Raw genomic sequence first — 23,294 nt, 5'->3', positions numbered from 1 at the left:
AAAGTCGTTTTGATATCTTTATTCCATTTTCTTGCAGTTTTTTCTGGAAAACTATAACATGACTTACAGAAATAGAGAACTATAAAAATTCATTTTCCGAACAGTCGGAAATAATAATGAATTCCATAAGCATAAATCTTCTCTACCTTTCATTAGTTATTTAAAAAGAAGACTATTTCAAACAGCAATTGACATAAAATATTAATATAATGGACTTTTGACTAGAAGATTTTAATTTTATATGAAGGTAATACAATAATTAAGTTAGAAAAAATATATATGGACTTAAAAAACACACGGATTGTCTTCAGCCATGTCACCCTGAACAAGCCCGATCCCGTCTGGTCTCAGAAGCTAAGTAGGGTCGGGCCTGTTTAGTACTTGGATGGGTGACTACCTAGGAAGACCAGGTGCTGTAGGCGTAAAAAATAAAAAATAAGGGATTGTAAGCTGACAGGGTCCTTGCAATCTGTGAGGTCAACCAAGGGTTGCATCATCTAAAATAAATAAATAAATAAATAAATAAATAAATAAATAAAATAAAAATTGAAAACATACAGATTGTTTTGAGATTAGTTTTCCCCTACGGTAACAATCTATTAATGTGATAGTCAGACTATAGTATATTTTCCAATTTGCCAAACATCTGTCAGTATATTGTAACTAAAATTTTGATTTTTTTTCTGTGTAATCAAAACAATTCAACATCTTCCTCTAGACTGAAATCAATCTCCCAAACTCTGTTAATCTTGTTTTCTACAATGAACCTGTCGTCTATCCTGGGCCTAAGCTGACAACGCTTCCCAACAGTGTGGCCATTCCCCACCCAATAAACTGACATCACCATCTTGAATCATGAATGTATCTCAATTGTCCTAGGTAGAGATAAAACTAAAACGCTTTGAAAAATGAATGCACTGTAGCAACTGGGTTTAATTAAAACAAACGACACGTTTCTAATAAGCAGAAAAAGAAAGAAAACACCAAATGAAAGATGAGGCAGGAGTAGTACGTCACCACTAAGAAATTATGAGTTCAGAGAATCTTGCATATCATGTACAAATAAAGGCAGAGATATTCGTTTTTTCAAATATGTGCATATGCATGCATGTATCATAATAACTACAGTGTCACAGAATTTCTGAGAGTACTGCCATGGTTTATGCTGAAAAACTCTTAGAAAGGCAATGCTCTTATACTACTTTATAGGTAACACAGCAATATGGGTAACAGCACAGGTTCAGGGAACTGACTACTTGGGTCCAATGACCAATTTACCATGAACTGCGTGGCTTAAGGTATATTACTTATCCTCTCTGTACTTCAGCTTTGTCACTTTTAAAATGCAACTATTTAGCTCTGAGACGTAATAATAGCATTGTCTTCCCAGGTTTTCATGAAGAATTTTTTGACATAGTACTTAATGAATAAACTAGGCAAGTGCTTGGTGCATAGTTACCGAAGAAAATGTTCACATCACACTGACATTCTAAACCACTGTTTCCAGGTTGAAAATTTTTTTACCAACACAATATTTGGGATCTGTGATGAAGACTGCTCATTGTCCAGTCCATTGTCCATTGATTCCTTTCTCCTTAATAGTGGGACACATCCTCACCTGGAGTAAGAAACTGCACTTCCAATCTCTTTTGCTGCTGGAGTGGGCATGCACCTATGTTCTAGTCAATGAGAATCTACTAGAAGTGATGTGTGGGAATTCCAAATAATTTTCTTGAAGGAGGTGAAGCTGTCTTTCCTTCTTTCCCTCCACCACGCCTCTTGGAACATGGATGTGATGGCTGAAGCTAGGATAATCCACTTGGACTGTGAGGCTGCACACTGAAGATGGCAGGTAGCTGGACAATAGGAGTTCAAAATTGTGTTAACTATGGAGCTGCCTTACTAGCCTGGCCTTCTTACTTCCAGACATTTTAATGTGGGAGAGATAAAGAAAGTTCTGGCTGATTTTAACCACAAGGTTTTTCTTTTTATTTGTTTTATTATTGTTGTTATTTTGTTATGTTTGTTACATGCAGCCAATCAAGCCCTTTGAATCTAGTCAGAGAAAATAAACATTGGTTGAAAGACACATTTCATTTGTCAATATCTGTACCAGTCCATGTGCAGGTGAAAGGAGAAATTTGGACTTGTAGAAAATGCTTATCTGAGATTGTGGACAGGTTTAAAAAACATATAAGCCAAGTAAAGGAACAAAGGCACACAATTTTGAGAGGTTCATGTAAATCAATATATGGCTATGAACCATTGTTAATATGTTATGAATAGAATACAGAAATTCTTAGGAAACTTAAGACAAAAGAAGTAAATAAAATGAGAAAGAAAGACATCTAGAGATATTGCAAATGGCTCTGAGGAGGAGAGAAAAAATTACGCAATTCTTGGGGCTTGCGAATGAGCCAAAGTATTTTGGCAACAGAGCACTGAAGGTTGATAATCTATAATAAATGAGAGCCACTATACCAAAATTATTCCTAGAATGAATCCACTCTGAATTTAATAAGGGCAGCATTCCCATCCAAACTGAGAATTATTAATTTAATGACAACTCTTTTTATTTGTTTGTTTCATGGGTTATGGGTCAACACATGCACATTGATTTATGTTTTAAGAAATTGTTGGTTGTCTCTTTCATAACAGCAAATGCAAAGCCAATGCAATCAGCACTAAAAATCCCATCAGTCTGGCTGACCTGGAATTGTCTGTTAGAAGTTGACTGATAGGTTTCATGTTATGCTCTGTATAACAGCCAGAGCATGCTGAAACACTCACCTCTGCATTGTGACTGACCCACATCTTTGATAATTGATCATTTAACAGATTTTTAATTGTGTAACATATCTTGTCTATACAGTCCCTTGCTATTTATATGGGAAACGATCTTTTCTTCAAAATTCCTATTAGTTAGGTACTTATCAAATCAATGTGTCCAGTCCGGGTCATCAGACTTTTAAAAGAATGTGGAGAAACTAGAACAGATGTAGAGAATGAAATCACATATACAAATGTTATATAAAAAAACAAACAAAAAAAAGAATTGAAACTATTCAGTTTTAAGGTCAAGGATAGCTTGGTACGTTTATGTATTTTAGTATTATTTTTCATCACTGACACTCATATGTGTGTGCATACATACACACACCATATTGTTGATGATAAGCCAAATTTGTTTTCTACTACACTTCTATCTAGATGGTGGTTTCTGACCCATATCTGTGTTGCTGGGGTCTAAGAATACAATTGAGATCTCAGCCCTTTTAACCACCATTCTGCTTTTGTATATGACTATTTGGGTATATTGTAATAAGAAGGTTGTGAGCAGTAGCTGTGGTTTAGAAGTATTCAAACCAGTGTGGAAATTATTTCCAGCGAAAACTAGGGAGCACATAATGTAAAATTGGCTCTGTTAAAAGTCTGATAAATTATAATGAAGAACTACGTGATAATTGCCAGTTTACTTATGCCAAGCACAATGCTCACCTAAGCCTTGTGACAAGTATGAAGTAGATATTTTGCTCTTATAACCATTACATTAAAGTACCTACAAATACGAATATGTCTAAAGAAAGGATAATTTCAGTGAGATTTCCCATATTTAAAAATTTAGAAAAGCTAGAAAATCTATGAGAATCAAGCAATGATAGTTTCTTAGTCAATACAAGAGTTTCCATCGAATGCTTGCCCTTAGCTTGAAATGGTTTTAGTATTAATTCTAGAAGGATAGTGCTCAGAGGCCACTTGGGTATAGTTTCATTTCTGACAGCAACTGGTTTTTTGAAATGAGACTTGAAGTCCTTTTGTAATTATATTATGCATGTGCACTTAGAACTAGCCTAGATTCCAGGCAAGAGTGGGGGAATTAACACTACATAATAACAAATGGGAAAAGTAGTTTCAAGCACTAGTTAAGAAAGAAAAAGAAAGAAAGAAACAGAGAGAGAGATGAAGGGAAGGAAGGGAAGGAAGGAAGGAAGGGAAGGGAAAGGAAGGGAAGGGAAGGGAAGGGAAGGGAAGGAAGAAAAAAAGAAAAAGCCAATGCAGATGAGTCTGCTTCAAATACACATACAAACCTATTCGGAATTTTATTTTTCAAATGTTATCCAGATGGTTTGGCAAAGAACTATATTTGAAAGAAGAATGGAACAAGTAAGAACAGATGTTAACAGTAAGTTAGGGCTTTCAGATTTGCCAAATAAAAACAGGATACCCAGTTAAATGAATTTTAGATAGACAATACATAATTTTTTTAGTATAAGTATGTCCCAAATATTGCATGCATACTCATACTTAAAAATTATTCATAATGTATTTGAAATTCAAGTTTAACTGGGAATCCTGTATTTTATCTGGCAACTCTACAGTGGTTGAATCCAGATAGGGGTGGATGAGTGTTTATTGTTCTTCATTCAACTTTTCTGTTATTTTGAAAAAATTTTTATGGAAAATAGTAAGTGTTTTCTATATGTTTGTTTCTTTAATTATACTGTCAGTCTTCTTTGTATTAATTATAAATTTTGTTGTATAGGAAAAGGAGAACGATTTACATTCTAAAACTGTAGTCACCGCCTGAAGACATCAGGATAGGAATAGGAGGGACGAAACTGGCAAGAGGGACTCAGCTACAATAAGTGGCCTAACTTGGGAAGGCTCTTTTTCCCAAGGTTCTCCTTCCCTGTTCAGATGCCAAGGCAGCTTGGCGGCACCAATGGGGAAAATGCCACTATACTCCTCCCAGACTAAGAGACATTCAGTGCCCTGGCCAGGAGACAGCTTTTGACTCCCTCAAGTAGCACCAGCAGGGACAAGTGAGAATGCCATCAGCATCAGATAAACCAAGGAGACAAAAATAAGGCTCTGAAAAGTAAACTGCTGATGGAATCACAACACATAATAGTAGGCCAAGACATATGTGCTAAATCTAAACTTGCTAGAATAAAAGATTTAAACAGTATCCAGAGACTCCTAACATAATAGACAAAATGTCCAAGGCAATAAAAACAATCACCTGTCATACCAAGAACCAAGAAAATCACAACTTGAATGAGAAGATGATTGACATCAACGCCTACATAAACCAGATGTCGTAATTATGTGATGAGGCTTTAAAGCAGCCATAATAAAAATGCTTCAAGAATCAAGTACAAATGCTCTTGAAACAAAATCTCAGCAAAGAGATAATGTCAATTTTGTTCAGGAATGTATTCAGTGTATTATTACATTGAATATTATTATTCAGTAGATAATTTCGATTTTTTCAAAGCAAAGTCTTTGAAGCAAATGTTACAACATTAAATATAGCCAAAGTAATGTGATATAGACTACTTAATCAAGTGCAATTAATGTCCAGAATAAAAGAAATGATGTTTGAAAGGTCAAGCAAGGCATACAGCTATCTCCGTTTGTTTGGAGTTCCTAGTTTTATAATACTAGCGTTAGAAACAGAGGAATAACTTCAAAGTCATACTAATCTAAGCAACTTGATTCCTACTTGCCTTAAGGCCATTGCCAAGAATTTAGCAAAAAGATCAAATATCAGAAGTTTCTAACAAACTAAAGGAGCTAAGCTTTCCAACTGTTGCTCCACAGTGAGAACTGAAGTATTGTAGAGTTGTATAAATGATTCTCCAAGCTATTTTTTTCAGGCTTATGCCTGAAATGAAATGTTGCAAAGGCAACATAGACATAGTCTCTAGGTCCCCACCTAGTAAAAAGATATGTGCTAAGAAAGTTGAATCAAACTGCAATTAGCTAATAGAAGCATGTGGTAACTATAGACATGATTACAACAGATATTTCCACTTTGGAAATTGTCCTAATCCTAACAGATGTTAAGAAAGCAACAATTCTAGGAGAAGTTTATTGTGCACTTACTGCATACCAGACACTGATAGGCATTTATATCTGTTATCTCATTTGACATACATAGCAACCCTCATGGTATTTTCCCCATTTTAAACAGCTGGCTTAATAAAACCTCAGCTCCTTGCCGAATGCAACTCTCTGCTTACTCCATAACTACATCCCTTGACCTGAACATGATTACATTTTAAATTCATGATAGTGAACCTTTAGGTATTTCTTGATGTTGCCAGCATTCATACTACATTTCCTTTGGTCACTAACTTTTACTCTCGTAGGCAACCATTTGCAACTTCTCAAAATTTCAACATCTCTCTCCTACTCTCACTCTCAGCCGATTACTTTGCTTCCTATTTTACTGAACAAATACAATCAAAAGAGAAATTCTGAATGTACAGTCTGCCTTCTGGCTTGTTACTGCAGATGACCTGTGTGCTCTGTATTCCTATCTCAGACAATCCCTCTCTTTGTGCCTTAGACTCCACCCTCTCCTATTCAAGGGAATCCTCCAGCAATTCTCTCATTTCCTGTCTGCATTATTTTTTCACTTTCTACTGAATCATGCTTATCACCATACAAACATGCTGTAATTCTCCCATTTTAATAAAACTAAATGAATGAACATGAAAGCAAAATTTCTCTTCCCTCCCTAGCCACTGATCATATGCTATTCCTTTTGCAGCAAAATTCATGATTTGTTTATATTTGCTCTCTCTAGTCCTTCTCATTACCTTTAAAACACACTCTAAACAGACTTTTACTACCTCACTCCACTAAAAATATTCTTGCCAAGGTCAAAGATGACCTTTGCATTGCTAAATTCAATGGTCAATTCTTAGTCCTGTTTGTACCTGGCCTTTCAGCAACATTTGACACAGTGGATCCCTCCACCTCCTTGATGCAAGTTCCTCTCAACTGGCTTCTCCAACACACTCCCTTATTTTTTCTCCTATCTCCCTTGCTGCTTCTCTTCAATCTCCTTTACTGATTCCCTCTCACATAGCCAACTTCTTAACATTAGAGTGTCCACGACTCAGATCTCTGTCCTCTTTCTATCTTCTCTCACTCCTTCAGTGATCTCATCTAGTCTCCTTAGTTCTAAATATCTTCTTTTTGCTAATGACTTTCAAATTCATATCTCTGGGCTCCGTCACTCTCCTGAATTCCTGACTCAAATATCTACTCTCACCTCCCCTTCGATATCTCAGACTTAGTATGTCCAAAACCAAATTTCAGATCTTCCTCTCATATCAGTCATAGTTCTGGCAAGAAACAGACAGCACACTTAATTTAGGTAATTTGAGGACAGTTTAATAAAGGAGCTATTTACAGGGTGTAAGGAAACCACAAAGGATAATGCAATATTCCAGTGCTAACAAAGGCGACTACTGTCTCACCAAAGCTGAAAGGTAAAGGAGTAAAGGGAGGAAACGGTTGTTACGAGAGGAGAGAGAGAACCAGAGTGAGAGTGAGAGAAAGAGAGAAAGAGAGAAAGAGAGAGAGGTAGAGGTAGCTAGAGGTGTATGGAGAAGGTTAACCGACAGGAGCTGTACCCTTGGTGGAGGAGTACAACCAGTTTAAAGCAACTCCTCTTTCCCTTGAATCATTAACGTTCCACATTAACTAAACATATCTGGAAAGCCAGAGACTAAGAGATCAGTCGACATATTCTGCCTCCTAGGGAACAGAATAAAATAAAGAAGGGTATACAGTGGAGGGCAGACATCCTGCCCACTCCCAAAACAATTCCACCTAGGGTTTTTGCCCTATCAGTTAATGAAAGAGCCATCCTGCTTGTTGCTCCAGGCAAAAACAAGGAGTCATCTTTGATTTTCTCTCACATCCAATCTACCAAGAGATCTCATTGGCCTTACCATCCAAATGTACCCAGACCCTGACCACTTCTCATCACTTCCACTGCTACCACTCTTATTAAGTCACCATCATCTCTTGTCGTTCACAACTAACAGGTCTCTCTACTTCCACCCTTGACTATACATGAAATTTTAATCAGTTAACAGAGTAAGTTTTTATGTCTTTTCAGGAATTTATCCATTTTGCCTAAATTGTCTAATTTATTGGCATACAATTGTTCATAGTATTCATGCATAATTGTTTTCATTTCTTTAAGGTCGGTAGAAATGTCCCCTCCTTCATTTCTGATTCTAGTAATTTCAATCTTCTCTTTTTTTTTCTTGGTCAATCTAGCTAAAGATTTGTTAATTTTATTAATCTTTTCAAAGAATTAGCTTTTATTTCCATAGATTTTGCTCTGTTTTTTTTTTCTACTACTTAGTTTATTAATTTTCTCTTTCTTATTTCCTTTCTTCTGTTACTTCAGGTTTAGTCTGATCTTTTTCCAGAATATTAGGAAGGTTAGGTTATCGATTTAAAATTTCTTCTATGTTAGTATAGGCATTTATAGCTACAAATCTCCCTCTAAGCACTATTTTAGCTGCATAAAATTTTGGTATGTTTGTCTTCACTTTCATTCATTCTAAAGTATTTTATAATTTTTTCCTGATTTCTTCTTTGACCCAGTAGTTATTTGAATGTTTTTTTGCCTCGTGTATTTTAGTGTTCTGTTGTTAAATGCATGTTTATAATTGTTATATCTTCTTGATAGATTCTTTTATCACTACACAATGTCCTTTTTATCTCCAGTAACATTTTGTTTTGAAATCTATTTTGTCTGACACTCCAGATTTCTTCTGATTAATGTTTGCATGATATATTTTTCTTTTAACTTTCAATCTATTGTATCTTCGAATCTAAAGTTGTCCCATATAAATAGAATATCGATGTATTTTTTGTTTTTTATCCAATCTCACAATCTCTGCTTTTTGATAGGATTGTTTTATTTCATTTGCATTTAATTGTTAATTAATTAATAATTATTAATTTAGTAATTATTAATATAGTTGGATTTACGTTTTGATTTAACATTTTGTTTTCTATTTATCTCATGGTTTTTTTTTTTGTTACTCTATTCCTCCTTCAATCTACTGAAACAGTTTCAGATGTATACTAATTTTAATTCCAATAAGTGATAGGCATATTACTCCTATAGAGTTCTAGTCTCTATTCCCCCTTTTTATATTATTGTTATATATATTAATTTTATAAACCTAAAATTACATTGTTATAATTATTACTTTATATAATTTTATATATTTTAAAGAGGCCGAGAGTAAAAAAGGATAGCAACTATATACTTTAAGTTTTTTTACATTAATCTTATTTATAATCATCATTTTTTTCATTTTTTCTGTAAATCTGAGTTACCACATGGAGTCTTTTTTTAGCCCAATATACCTTTGCTACTATCAACCTACTTTGTGCTATTATTGGCAATATTACACTTTTATATGTTATAGGCCCCAAAATACATTATGTTCATATTATTTTAAACAACTAATTTTTAAATCAGTTAAGAAAAGGAGAAAAAAATAGGCATTTGTACTGTTTTATATATATATATACACACACACACACACACACACATATATATGTGTATATATAACAGTTATATAACTGTTATATATATGTGTGTGTGTGTGTGTGTGTGTTGGTGTATATATATAATTATATAACTATCTTTATCAGTGCATTTCGTTTTCTTTTCATGTGGATTTTAATTACTATTTGGGGTCATTTGCTTTTAACCTGAAGAACTTCTTTAGTATTTCTTGTAATGCAAGTCTGCTAGTAATAAATTCACTCAGACGTTGTTTATTTGGGAATGTCCTTATTTCACTTTCATTTAAGAAAATAACTGCTGGATACAGGATTCTTGATGGATAATTTTTTTTTCTTTGAATACTTCAAACATATTATTCCACTGCCTTCTAGCCTTCATTGTTTCTAAGACAGCTGTTAATCTTATTGCAGTTCCCTTATAAGTGACAAATCATTTTTCTCTTACTGCTTTCAAGATTTTCTCCTTGTCTTTGGCTTTCAGCATTTTTATTATGATGTGTCTATTTGTATATTTCTTTGTATTTATTGTACTTGGTGATCATTAAGCTTTATGAATGCATAAATTAATGTTTTAAAATAAATTTCATTATTTTTCAACCATTAATTCTTCAAACATTTTCATTTTCCTTTCTCTCTCTCCTCTCCTACTGATACTACCATTACCTCTATGTTGGAGCACTTAGTGGTGTTCCACATTTCTCTGAGGCCCACAGTTACTCTGGGATGACAATAGTTTGGGCAGGGCTCTCTCTGACTGTCTGCTGCCCTGACTACAACTAGCTGTCAAGCTCTACTAATTCTAGGCTGATTGCTTTATTGTTTTCAAAAATGCTTTAGGGCATAAATTATTTCACAGACAAATTTAATCAAACTTTGGCTCTTTTGAAAGGGATAGTTCCCAGTCAGTGTGTGAGATTTGTTCTGACCCCCAGAAGGGCTCTTCCCAGCTGTTTCTTTTCTCATTTTTCTCTGGAAAGCTAGTTGGCCTGCAGCTTAGCTTTTATCTCCAAAGAATCTATCAATCTTCTGATTGCCTTTCACTACAACTTCCACTGTTTTTGAGAGTGACCTTAGGCTTGAACTTCTCTACCTGTTGCAAATGAAGTCAGTCCTTTGGGGAGGGAGTTTGGTCTATTTTATGGACTGCTTCTCCAATGGGCCATGGCATTGATGCTAGAGATGGGGACGATGGCTCAGTCCTCTCAGAGTAACACTCTACTTTAGGAGCTAAGCATTCAGTGCTTGAGGAGAGAGCAGCGCTAGGTTTCCTCAGCTTGCCTCTCCTAGCATGGAACTCTTATCCTACAAGCCAAGGAAAGAGCATTCGGGGCCCCAGTATCTCCATGGCGCCATGCCTAAGGTATAGCCTCCATCCTATGAGTATGAGCAAGACAGAAGAAAAAGCCTCCATTTCTCAACCACACTCACTTGGAATTTAGCCTCAGCAACAGGTAACTGGAGGCAGGGAGAGTAATACTTACATACTGTCCTTCCTGAAAAAAATAGCCCTTCCAATTGAAAGCTTGGCAAAGAGAGCTATCTGTCCATGGCTGTACAATTCTAGAGTAGCGTTTCCATCTCACTCAGCTGGAAGAGAGGGCAGGGGCCTTGGTTCAAATATCATAGGCTCTTGTTTGTTCTTACCAAGTTTTAGTGTATTTTTTGCATAAATATTTTTTATTTATTTTTTATTTGTTGTATGCTCTTTGGGCCATTTCCAGAGACCTTAAATGACTTGACTTATTTTTTAAAATAATTTTTACCAGCTTCCATCTGGAGTGGATCTATAGAGTTCTTCACACTGTCATGCCAGAAGTAAAACTCCAGAGCAAGCTTTTAAAACAGAAGCCAAATCATGCCACTCTTCTGCTCAGATTCCTCCACTGACTCCCACTTTCCCTAAGAAGAAAAGCCAGAGTCTCAACAGTGTTCCATAAGACCTTGAGACTTGCCTCCTTTGCCAAATTCTCTGACCTTATTTCATAGTTCTCTATCCCTTACCCACCTTGTTCCAGCTACTCTGGCTGCCTTGCTGTCATCAAACACATCAGAGAACTGCTACCAGCTTTTGCACTTGCTGTTCCCTCTTCCCGGAACACTCTTCTTCTAGATATTCACAAACCTAATCCCCTCATCTCCTTCAAGCAATTACTCAACTATCTCCTTCTCAGTGAAATCTCCTCTAACCACTCTACTTAATAATATAATCCATTCCTGACCCTCCCAGTATTCTCTATCCCTCTATTTAAAATATATATATATATAAATGTATACATATAAAAATATATATAAATACATTTTATATAATACATAGATTTATATTTATATCTTTATATTAAATAAATAGCATGTATTACCTTCTAACATGTTACGCAACTTGGAACAAAATTAGTGCATAGTTTTTATTGTCAGTCTCCTTCAGTACTGTGTAAGCTTCAAAAGGGCCAGGATTTTTATCTCTTTTTTATTAACAGATAAGTTTCAATCACCTAAAACAGTGCCTGTCTCTAGCAAGTACTGAATAATTATTAGTTGAATAAGTATTGATTTCATGAAATAGTAGAGCCAGGATTTGATCAAGAGATCATGATTTTAATCACAAACCTATGCTGAGATCACTTTCAGGCATTAGGTCCTATTTAAATAAAATTTGTGGGCTACGACATATATAAATATTATATATATATTTTACAAATATTATATATAATATTTAGGAAACAGAAGAGAATTTGAGGGCAGACTTTATATTCATGTAACAGAATGCTAGGCTATACAACCATGGAAGATTAGACTTGAATCTATTTTGATTTTTAATTGATATTTGAATTTGTTCCCAAAAAACTTCTTCGGTGATAAACTCACTGAAGATAAGGCTTCCAGCTGAGGAGAATTCATTTAGACAGCTTTCGTGAATCATAACCATTTGTTAGCTTAAAACTTCATGGCAGGTATTGGGTCCAGTACCTTCTTTTGAAATCTAAGAATCTGGACCCGAGAATGGAAAGGAAGATTGTCTCATTTGCTCCATGAAGTTAAGCCTTACTTTGGATGTCTGTTAAAATAAAACTCATGAGATGAAATAATATTTTGTGAATATTTGTCAGCATTATAATTACTGCAGAAAAAATGAAGCATAATTTTCCAGGTCACCTTTTTTTAAGAATGCCCTCTACTTCTCTCTTTTTTATTTCTCAGATATTATGGTTTTATTTTTGCAAAGATGCCTGCCAGTGGTTTTGGTCACCTGAATTATCTAAGCACTGTATAAATGAACACAAAAGAACTCATTATGCTGTAATACCAATCTGCCTTTTTCCCTCTTGGCCACACATGTCTCGGATCTCTGTCAAAAATCTTCTCTGCCCCAATTTTTCTACATGGATGTCCCTGAAGCCGAGACCATTGTGAACCTTTTTTTCATGGACAATTTAACTTTCCTAGATCCATGCAAGTTTTGATAGCTGCCCTTCACATTTTCCATAGACACCAGCCAGGTGCATTAACCTTTACTATGTGAGCCTTTTAGTCCAGATCTGTGTTTCTCAATCTCAGCTGCGTATTAGAATAACCTAGAGAAATTTTTTTAAATGCTAATACCCAGGTTCTACCCTTAGGTTCTGACCCAGTTGATTGGAATGATGATTGGTATTGACATATTTTAAAAGCTCCCTGGTTGATTTTAATGTGCAGCCCAGAATGATACCCATAAGTCTAAGAAATTAAGCCTTGCTGTGTCCTGAGGGACTAAAATATTAGAAATTACTTTTATCTTTCATATCTATACTAAGATATATATCTTTCATATTATCTTAGTATGAATTCATAATTTTCATTCTGAAGTCATTAACAGAACACCTGCAGTCTGCCAAACACTGCATTTTGCTAGTAATGTAGAGCTGGACATCTTCTGCCCTCATGTAGCTTTGAGTGTAATTATAATATAAAGGACAAGACGGACATTGAACAAGAAATCACAAGTGCAAAGAGTGATCACAGCAGTCATTTACACCTATAAAAAAAGTAATTCCTTTTCATTCCACCCCTAGAACCTGGGTGTATGAGAGGTATATTTGATAAGTGTGTTTTGGGTGTTTGAATGATATCAAGACACAACAATTATTGAGTGTGATTGATTTTTAAAAATTGCTTCAGTTAATAAGTCCCCCTTTCAATACAAATGCAGTAGCGAAGATTCTTCTATACCTTAGTGTGAACTACTTTAATGAGACCTTCAATTCTTCTCATCATTTATCTAGTTATACAAGTGCATACTTGTATAAAAGAGGTGTTGGGACATTTGACTTCCACAGAGATATTTGCCTTTAGGAATCTGTGGGTTATCAGAGATCAATGTTTGTCTGGATGGTAGAGGAAATGAAGTAGGAGGTGAGAGGAGTGTTTACTCCAGGCATACATACCTCCTGCGTGGTCCTCAATCTCACCAAGCTTAGAGGCTCTACACCTTTACTTAGAATGCTCTCATCTTGATCTTTTGCGGGTGGTTTCTTCTTGTCATTTAGATCTTAGCTTAAGTGCCACTATATTAAAAATGCACCTAGAATGTGTTTTAATCAAGTATGATAAGGAACACAGACAGAAATGACTATCATGAAGAAAGATTTTTATATTCACAGGTCCCTAGAAATAGGAGACATAGCACACAGGGCCTCAAGGAGGAATCACCAAGGTCAGTCAGGAGGCAGAAGGGGCACGGGGAAAGCAAAGGCCCAAGCTTTTTATTGTGGTTTTCACAGGAAGAAATGGGCAAGGAAGTGTAGGCAGCTGTGTAAATTTTGTATTGGGTAGTTGAAATAATTTGGGCAGGTGTCGGGCTATAAAGGTGTTTCCTAATTGTCTGGTACCTAACCCTGGGATAATTTAGGGCTGTGGGACAGTGTCTTGGACTGCAGAAGCCTGATAAGGAGGTGGTGGGAGTGTGAACTCTGGATTGGTTGATTTGCTTATCAAAAATATGCTTGCTGGGAAGTCATAGGCTATCTCTAGGGATTAGCTCGCCCTCCCCCACCCCACCCGCCCCGGGAGGGGCGGTTTCACCAGGATTAGCAAGGCTTAAAGTCAAAACATCATAAAGCACAGAAAATAAAAAGCATGAATATTACAACCACTCCTCAAAGAGTCTCCCTGATCTCCCAAACTGAAATGATTAGCAGTCGTGCTTTATCACATCACTCTATTTTAATTCCCCCAAAATATGTTGTCTCTGTTATATCTCAGATGGTTCGTTTACGCTTCTCCTATGATAAGAAAAACATGCTCATCCTGTTTACTGTTTTACCTTCAGTATTCAGAACAAGGATACATGTAAAACATTCAATAAACATTTATTCAATTAAATGTATGTTTTTCTCTCTTCTTAGACTTCTCAACATCTACTTGCTCTTCATTATGGGTGTTGTGAAAATCACCACAAATTTAATACTGTGATCATGGGGTTTCTCTATTTCTAGAACCTTCAGAACAATGCTTCTAGAGAGCCATAAAGGTCAGTGGTATAAAAGGCACGAGGAGAGAAACAGAACAGAAAGTTTCTCAGCTCACAGAGCAGGCAGAGAGACTGATGGGTTTGTTAATGGCAAAGGGAAATAAGGGATAGTAATGAGAGAAAGATAGGCAGCCCGTGCTGCATCACTTGAAAATTTTTATTTTATTTGAGTTTAACTTCACCTGTTCATTTTTATTCGAAAACTCCCTGATTACTTTCTAAGTGCCAGGAAACAAAATGTTCTCCAATTTCTATGCACTCTGTACTGTTAATGGAAGAATACTATTTGGGTCTCACATTTAAAGAAAGAAATGGAGGACTAAAGATAGTCCCAGAGAGCACAGAATGTACTCAAAAACACTTAGAAAACTGCATATGATGAAAGATACTTAAATGGACTCAATATTCAAATATTGAGGCTTTCGTGTTTACTTCCTGCCACATAGGACAATCAATATATGTTTGTTAAATGAATGAATTTGAGAGAAGGAACAAAGATTTGACCAGCACAAAATTCTTGTGCAGTTAAACACTTTTTACTTAGTTAATGATTATTAAAGTTAATGCTGTAAAAAAAACAAACAAACCAAACCAAACCAAAACAAAACATAGTAGTTCAATTTCTCTTGTTTGTTTTCAGTGGTAAAAAAGCTGAGGACTAAAAAATCATAGAACTTGTTTAAGGCTTCCAACACATTCACAGTTAATTTTAGAATAATATAAATGCTATAAATCACAGTGTCTTCACATTCAACAGCTATATAAATAAGTCTCAATTCCCTGGGGAGTGAGAGAGGTGGTGGTGTTGTTGTTGATATGTTTAGGTTATGTTTTTCTTTTCTTTTTACTTTTTTTTTAATGATTGGCTGCATAACAGATATCCAAAAAAATGAGACTTGAACAATGATTGTACAAACATCAGTAATACAAAAAAAAGTAAAAGGGGAGAAGGAAAAAGCCTGAGCTTATAAAACACAGCCAGCCTAGATGAATGGCCTCAAAGGGACTTGCTTTTAGTCAAGATACACAAGTACGCTTCTAATAGGCTCCTTGGATGCCAGGGACAGGCCTCTGATGTGCAGCTGTGCCTCTCTATTTGCATATTAAATATATAAATAACCAGCAGTGCATAAGAGATAGGAGAACAAATGGGAACATGACATTGAAAGGGCATATTCAGCTAGTTAAACACTAGATGGTACACAACCAGATCTTGCCAATACAGGCAAGACTCATCTTTTTGTAGCAGGTTCAAAATCCAAAACAAGGGCAATGCACAGTTCTCACCTAACCAATACAGTATACAGAGATGGAAAACAGCCTGCAGATCATTTGTGTGACTCTCAGTGAGGTAAACTAAGGCAGGTAAGACTGATGCAGCTAACATGAGTCAGCATATGTTATTAATCATGCCATGATGTAAGGATGGTAATGTTAAAAGACTTTATTATTTGGAGGAGATGAGAAACAGAGGAATAGTGAATTTCTACATAAGGTGTTGAATGAAGAAATCCAGATTTGTAGAGAATGCTGTGGGAGCCCAGATTAGGTGTAGTAAAGAAGTAGACTATGAGGGATGAAGGTCCCTAGTACTCAGCAGCACATAGTAGAAATTCAATCCAAGACAGCTTAACTTTCCATGCCTACCCCTGATGGTGGGGAAGGTGTGAGAGGATTTCTTAGTTCATGCTATGCTTTGTTTTTATGTCTGTATTTTGTTCCCTTTAGAGTTAATAACCTGGTGCCAGATTGCCTATTTTATGACTAACTCAGAAACCCCATGGAAAACATCCCTAGAAATTTCTCACGACTCTGTGCAGGATCTGCTATAATGCATGCACTTTTGCCCCATTCATATTTCTGGGGCAGCCCTGGCTGAGCAACTGCCTCCAGCTCCTCTTGAAACAAGAGATCAGGCTCCAGAGTCTCTAGTAGGTAGATAAGTGAAAAATAATTTATGAAAAATAAAATAGGGTTGTAGTTTTATAACAACACCTATTCACTCAAAGTTTAACAAACATTAGTCGAGCCAAGTCCTATTAGGTTAAAGGTGTTCTGATCACCAAATGTGGGGGAGTGAGGGGATGGGAGTTCACCATAGCAACAAGCAATTCTCGCACACTAGTTGCAATTCAATTCAGTTCTGACACTGTCTACCTAGAGATAACATCAGATTCAACAGGTTAAGGTTTCAGTCTGACAAGTCTGCTCTGCCCCCTCCACTTCGAACACCAATCACAAACCCAGGTTGTCATCTGAGCTTCTGACCAACCAACTATAGATCAGAGGTCCCAAAGACCCCCGCCTCAAGCTCAATTGGTTTGCCAGAGTTGCTCATAGAGCTCAGAGAAGCATTTTACTTACTAGATTACCAGTTTATTATAAAAGGATCTAACTCAGGAACAGACAGTTGGAAGAGATACATAGGACAAGGTATCTGGGAAGAGGTGCAGAGTTTCCATGCTCTCTCCAAGTGCTTCACTCTCCTCAAATCTCCACCAACCTGGAAGCTCTCCAAACCCTGTACTTTTGGATTTTTATGGAAGCTTTGTTCTATAGTCATGATTGATTTAATCAATGTCTATTGGCGATTAAACTCAACCTCCGGCCACTCTTCCCTACCCCTGAAGGTCAGGGAGGTGGGACTGCAAGTTCCAATCTTCTAATCACATTGACTCCTCTGGCTGGTTGACTGTTGACTCAGGCTGTGCTGGAGAGATGGCCTACTCCATGAAGAAGCAGGGGGCTCAGAGGCAGAGCTGCCCACATATGAATTAACTCAGAAGTTCTTTCAAAGTTACCACTAAAAGCCAAACTAAATTCAAACTTCAGTAGTATACTCAAATTGTTTCAAGCATTATATTTTTGTAGCCAGTTTAATCAGGCAAATTACATGTTCTGATTTATATTTTCAAAAGATCACTCTGACTTCTGTTTGGAGATTTGAATGCAGGGGGCACAAGGAGAAGCAGGCAACCTTTTAGGTTTTTGCAGTGCTTTAGGCAAGAGATGACAGAGTCTTGAACTAGGGTGGAGTGGGGAAGATGGAAACAACTAAATATAGTAAATACATTGGAGATAGTGCTGACAGGACTTACCGATGGATTAGAGTTTCGGGATAAGGAAGGCCAGAGTCTAATAGCATGAGTTATTGAGCAGATGAAGTTGCCATTTACTAAGATGACAGTTTGCTTTATGTGTCAACAAAAACATATGTCATGCCTTTAGCTTGATCAGGTGCAAATAAATAATAATAACAATAAAAATTAACCTTTTTGGATTGCTTATATGTCAGATACTATTTCAAGCACTTTCATGTGTTAATTTAATCCCCATAACAACCCATGGTGTACATATTATCTTTTCCAACGTTTTACACATTAGTAAACTATAGCACAGCTAGTGGCAAAACCAGGGCTGGATTTTATAGATTTGAGAGCTCTGATTCCAGACTCGGCTTCTTAACTCCATGCTCTACTGTCTGTTTGACTCCTAATTCTAATCATTTGACTCATCAGTTGCATTCTGTTGGAAACAAGGGTCTCAGGTGATAGAATGCAAGTTGGCTCACCCTAAAATACTGAGATTGAAACACATTCCCTTTTCTCCAAAGATGTTCAGGAGGAGAGCTACTGAAGCCAGAGGGTCATATGCTTATCCTGAATGGAACTGCAATTCCATGGAGTAAGCAAACATTAACCCTGTGTCTGTTGCATTTTATCAACCAGAAGGAGGCATGTCATCTTTCTCTGTCTCATTTTAGTCATTCGAAGTAATGAAGTTCCATGTATTAATTATCTGGGAAATAGTCCATGGTTTATAAGGCTGTTCTGGAGTCAGATTCCTGTTAGCTAGGTGTCTGTGGTATATTTCTTAACCCCTTTATGTCACAGTTTCCCCATCAGTAAAGTGAGGATAAAAACACTATGCCAGAGACTGGCTAGTTTTTCATCAAATCCAGTTCTCTTTCTTCCTGGCCACAGAGCTATACTGTATTTTCCAGCCTGTCATGCATTTTAGTAAGGCCAGATGGTGTTGGCCATTAGGATAAGGACAGAAGTGATGGATGCAGCTATCAGATCTGGCCCATACAAATCTTCCAAGTAGACATTCCATGCTTCCTCTTCTTTGTCTGCTGCATGAATACAGAGGATCTAGCATAAATGTGCTCTCAGAACACAGAAGAAAAAGTATCTCCATGATTATCTTTTTCCAAATTCTTTGCTGCAGCTAGAGGATAATGTAAATCTCATCAGAAATCATAGTTCTCCATTTAAGGCATCTTATTGTAATTGACAATACAGCCTATTTACATATAAAAATGGGTGTCACCGAATTATATAAAGTGAGCAGAACAGCAGGGAGGTCAGCAAATATGAACTGGAGAAGTTCCAAATGCTGTGTTCTGAAGGCTTTTCTCATCCTGTCCTTTCCAGGGTCCCCTAGCCTTAGTCTGCAGTTAGAGCTATAGGATGTGTGTGGCTTGGTCTTCCCAACATGATTGCACAGCCTCGCTGAAGATTTAAACCAATGGGTTTATTACAATCCACTCTCTTTCTTTTGAGTAGATTCAAGCTCATCAGTAGTACCCTGTGACTCCTACAGCAAATGGGCAGAAGAGAAGACTTTAAAAATTAGAAGATTGTATCATATAGAATCAGAGATGCATGTTTAGAAATGTAAATCATCCTTGAGGGATGCTTAGATTTTCATTTGAAAATATTTTATTATTGGTGTAAAGCTCCAGAAAGCTTCAGAGATTCAAGAGAACATTCAGCAAGGGGTCAATTAAGAGTTCTACCTAATAGGAAGATTCTGAATAAAAAGGAAGAGGTAAGGGACTTGATAGCTCACTTGCATATTTACCTGTCTCGACACACCCTGAGAAGTTTTCCCTAGACTTATATTGGCAAATAAACCTCTTGAAACTTGATTTTAATTTTTTCATTTTACCTTCAGGCTCTTAGGATGTTGTGCTCCATTCTCATCACCCACCATCTTGTATCTAATAGTATCACAAATCTTATTTTATGATTTAATATTGTCAGCAGATATCTTACTGCTGTGTGACATAGAGAATACTTCATGGATGTCTAAAATGACCTTGTAGATAAATAAGCCAATTGGTTCAAAGATATTTGTATACCCACATTCATTATTTCTAATAATGAATTTCATCATTAGAAATTTTTCAATGTACCAAAATGTTTCTAAAGTAGGAAGCATCCAAAGTAAAAGCCCATTATCAAAGTTTATAACTATCATATAGATAAAATCCCAAGGAAGCCATAGTCACTTGGCTTAGACCAGACAGCTGTTACATTCAGACAAGTATAATCCAGACAGTATATCTATGGTTATGTACATTTTTCAACATCTTTAAAGAAGCTGCAAGTACATAAACAACAAAACTTATTAAAATCGAATCTCCCTATTTTAAAATGCCCCATGCCCCTGGAAGCCTCTCGCTTTCCTTCCCTAGAGAACTGCTTATGCTTCTGTATCACTTTGTCGTCCCAATTTCTTTCTGAAAAAAAAATTCATCTCTCCAGAGCCTTTTAGCAAAGGATATGCCTTACCTACAGACCCCTGGACACTAGTTCTCTCTTGTGCTCTGCTTTTCTGTCAAAAATCCCTCTGCTTTGCTTTGGGCCTTTCTATCTCATCTTCATTTTATCAATTCTGCATCATAAAAGCCCAAGGAATTGCCTGTAATTGGAGCCTTCCTTTGTATGTGTTGGAAGGGTAGGGAACTGTGCTGGCCAAGCCAGAACCTTCCTCATATTTTAATTACCTTTGTCCCGTCACACCTATAAAGAGTAAGGCCAGTCAAATAATGCCCTAAATGTGTACATGTTGCCTGTATAGGCTTATTTTCAAAGAGCATTACAATTTAAAAACAATGCTTTGTGAAAAATAGAGACAGCCATTTGCCTCTGGTAAATGATTCAAGAAAGTCCAAGATGATAGCACCATCTCTCAAAGGCTTCACACAGCTGAGCTTTGGGTAACATAAAAAGTGCCCGTCTGTCACCTAGTAAAAGAAGAATAGCTTATTCTACTGGGACTAAATTAAAAGATGTGCTGTTCCATCATATTTCGAAGCTCTCCTACAATGCACAAAAGCTTCTATGGTGCTGATTAAAAGGAGAAAATATCATCTGGCTAGCAGAAAGGATCTGTAACTAAAATAAAAGTGTTCTCACCCTTGACTAAACATTTACCGTCAACAATCTGTCTTCTGTATGTGCCTGGGAAAACAACACTCCCAAACACACATACACAAACACAAATGTTCAATGCACAATAAATCTGCTCTAAGAAACAATTACCTAGGAAAAATTTTTCTTTACCTTTTAAACTAAATGCTTTACATCAGAATTAAATGTGCTTCCTTCTGTAGGGGATATCCACAGGCCACATAATGCTGCTTGATTTTCAAAGGGGGGAAAAAAGAGGGATTATTTTCTTAGCCCTTATTATGTTCATTATGTGGCTCATTATTTCCACAAATAGGTTTCATTAATCCAAAATTAACTATCTAGGATCTTTACCCTAGAGGAGGCCTGATTTTCCTTATGCATGTGTAACATCCTTGCATAGGACAAGGAATTGCTCTGTATTTTGATTGTCAAAAACTGAAACAAGTTCATCTAATATATAATTTACAACAATACAGCTTCTCTTTCTTGGATTTTAAATCTTATTTAAGGGAGATCCAAATACTGTGTCACCTTGGGTAAATAACTTCTGTCTTCCTTGTGACAATATAAATAAAATATTTCTTTGAACAATAGATAAAAACATTTCTTGTTTTACTTCCTAAACTTTTAATTCCTCCAAAAGGGAGAAACTCTATTCTGAAATATGTTAACATTACTTGCATACTGTTGTTATATGCTAATTATATCTCAATAAAGCTGGAAAATATGTTAATTTCTTTAATATTTAGGAAATTATTTTAATTTATAATTATAATCATTTAAACCTAATTTATAATTATAATTAATTAAATCAGTTTAAATCTTTATTATACATTATTGAAATGTTTTCTTTGTGAAAAAAATTATGAAAGAAACAGAAAAGGCTGTGACAAACCCATTTCATAAACATTGCTCTAATTTTATTTTCCAATGGCTTGATTCCAAATTGCATCCATTCCTATTAATAATATTTATCCCTATATAAACTGCGAAAATTGTTTTTTACAAGTAAAAAAGAAAACTAGTTATACTTAATAATTTCTTAATTTTGAAGTTTGCTATGCTATAATCTTCCATTTCATATACTATTTAAAATTTCTCATTATTTTTTGCGCATCTTTTAAATCACATCTGATTTATTTTTGCTTCTTAGAAAGGAGGGCTTTTATCCATTTAATTTATGTGTTGCCCCAGCATGGCAAAATCACACCCACAGATGCTTAATAAAATTATCTGAAGATAAATCACAAACCATATATGCTGCTCGCATTGTAATGATATAAATATAGAAATAAAATTGGGTTATCCTTCCATGCCTTGTATTTGGAATTGAGTGAGGCTCCCATTAGAATAATGGAGACAGCCTGGAGCCTCACATGCAAAGGAGGTTTGGAAACAATCCCAAAGGAAAATGATAAACCAATTCAATTATTGGAAAATGGATCAGATGGGGAAAGCAACTGCTCTTGCTTAGTTTAGAGAGTTTGTTTACACATGGTTCTCAAGCATATCAAGTGTAGTTGTCAAGAGGAAGATAATTAGCTATTCTCTTTCTTTCTCTCTCTCTCTCTCTCTCTCTCTCTCTCTCTCATAGACTCAAGAAATATTTGTAGAAAATAATTGCATATAAATTTTTTATAAATATCTTGACCAGAGGCTGAGTCAGGTCAGATATATAATGAAGAACAGCGGGAGATAAAGCTGGTCCTATGGAAATCATCAAACAGGAGGTTGGTTGAATTCCTTGGCTTTTTGTGCTCTTTACCCCATCTCTTCCCATTCTATAAGGCACCAAAGACCCTTGTTATTTTTTGCCTTCTATACCGACTCCATCTCAATAAAAGATCTGATAAAGTAATCTACATTATAGCAAGTAACTTACATTGTTAACACAAACATATTACTCCTCAATTCAACACAATAAATATTCTTAGTGCTCCCACTGAGACTCGGCTTTGTTTGTGCTTATTATCCCAAAGCTTCCAGGACAAATGAGCATGGTTTTTTGGAGGTAGGCTTACTTACCTTTGAAAAAGTGGGAGAAAGTTTTGAGTCAAAAGAACATAATCTTGGTTGTTAGGGAGCGTATATATAGGTTTTATGAAACTGCTGAATATTAACATGTGTTTCCTCATCTATAAAAACAGTATTCTTGACCTCATAGATTAAATAATTAAATGAAATTATGCATGTGAAATGTTGATTTTGTTGTTACTATTATTTTTATCTTT

At 35.9% G+C, this 23,294-nt stretch overlaps 1 protein-coding gene and 1 pseudogene across 1 annotated transcript in view; one reads left to right on the top strand and one right to left on the bottom strand.

Moving 5' to 3' along the window:
• LMNTD1 (lamin tail domain containing 1) overlaps positions 1-23,294 on the bottom strand; it is a 254,462-nt gene that overhangs the window by 137,494 nt on the left and 93,674 nt on the right. The window lies entirely within an intron of this gene.
• LOC120618654 (uncharacterized) lies at positions 304-422 on the top strand (annotated as a pseudogene).

This window comes from Pteropus medius, unplaced genomic scaffold (assembly GCF_902729225.1).
Source record: "Pteropus medius unplaced genomic scaffold, Ma_sr-lr_union100, whole genome shotgun sequence".
In the NCBI taxonomy this organism is placed as follows: Eukaryota; Metazoa; Chordata; class Mammalia; order Chiroptera; family Pteropodidae; genus Pteropus; species Pteropus medius.
The sequence above is the reverse complement of the archived record's forward strand: the minus strand, read 5'-3'. Positions and strand labels throughout refer to the sequence as shown.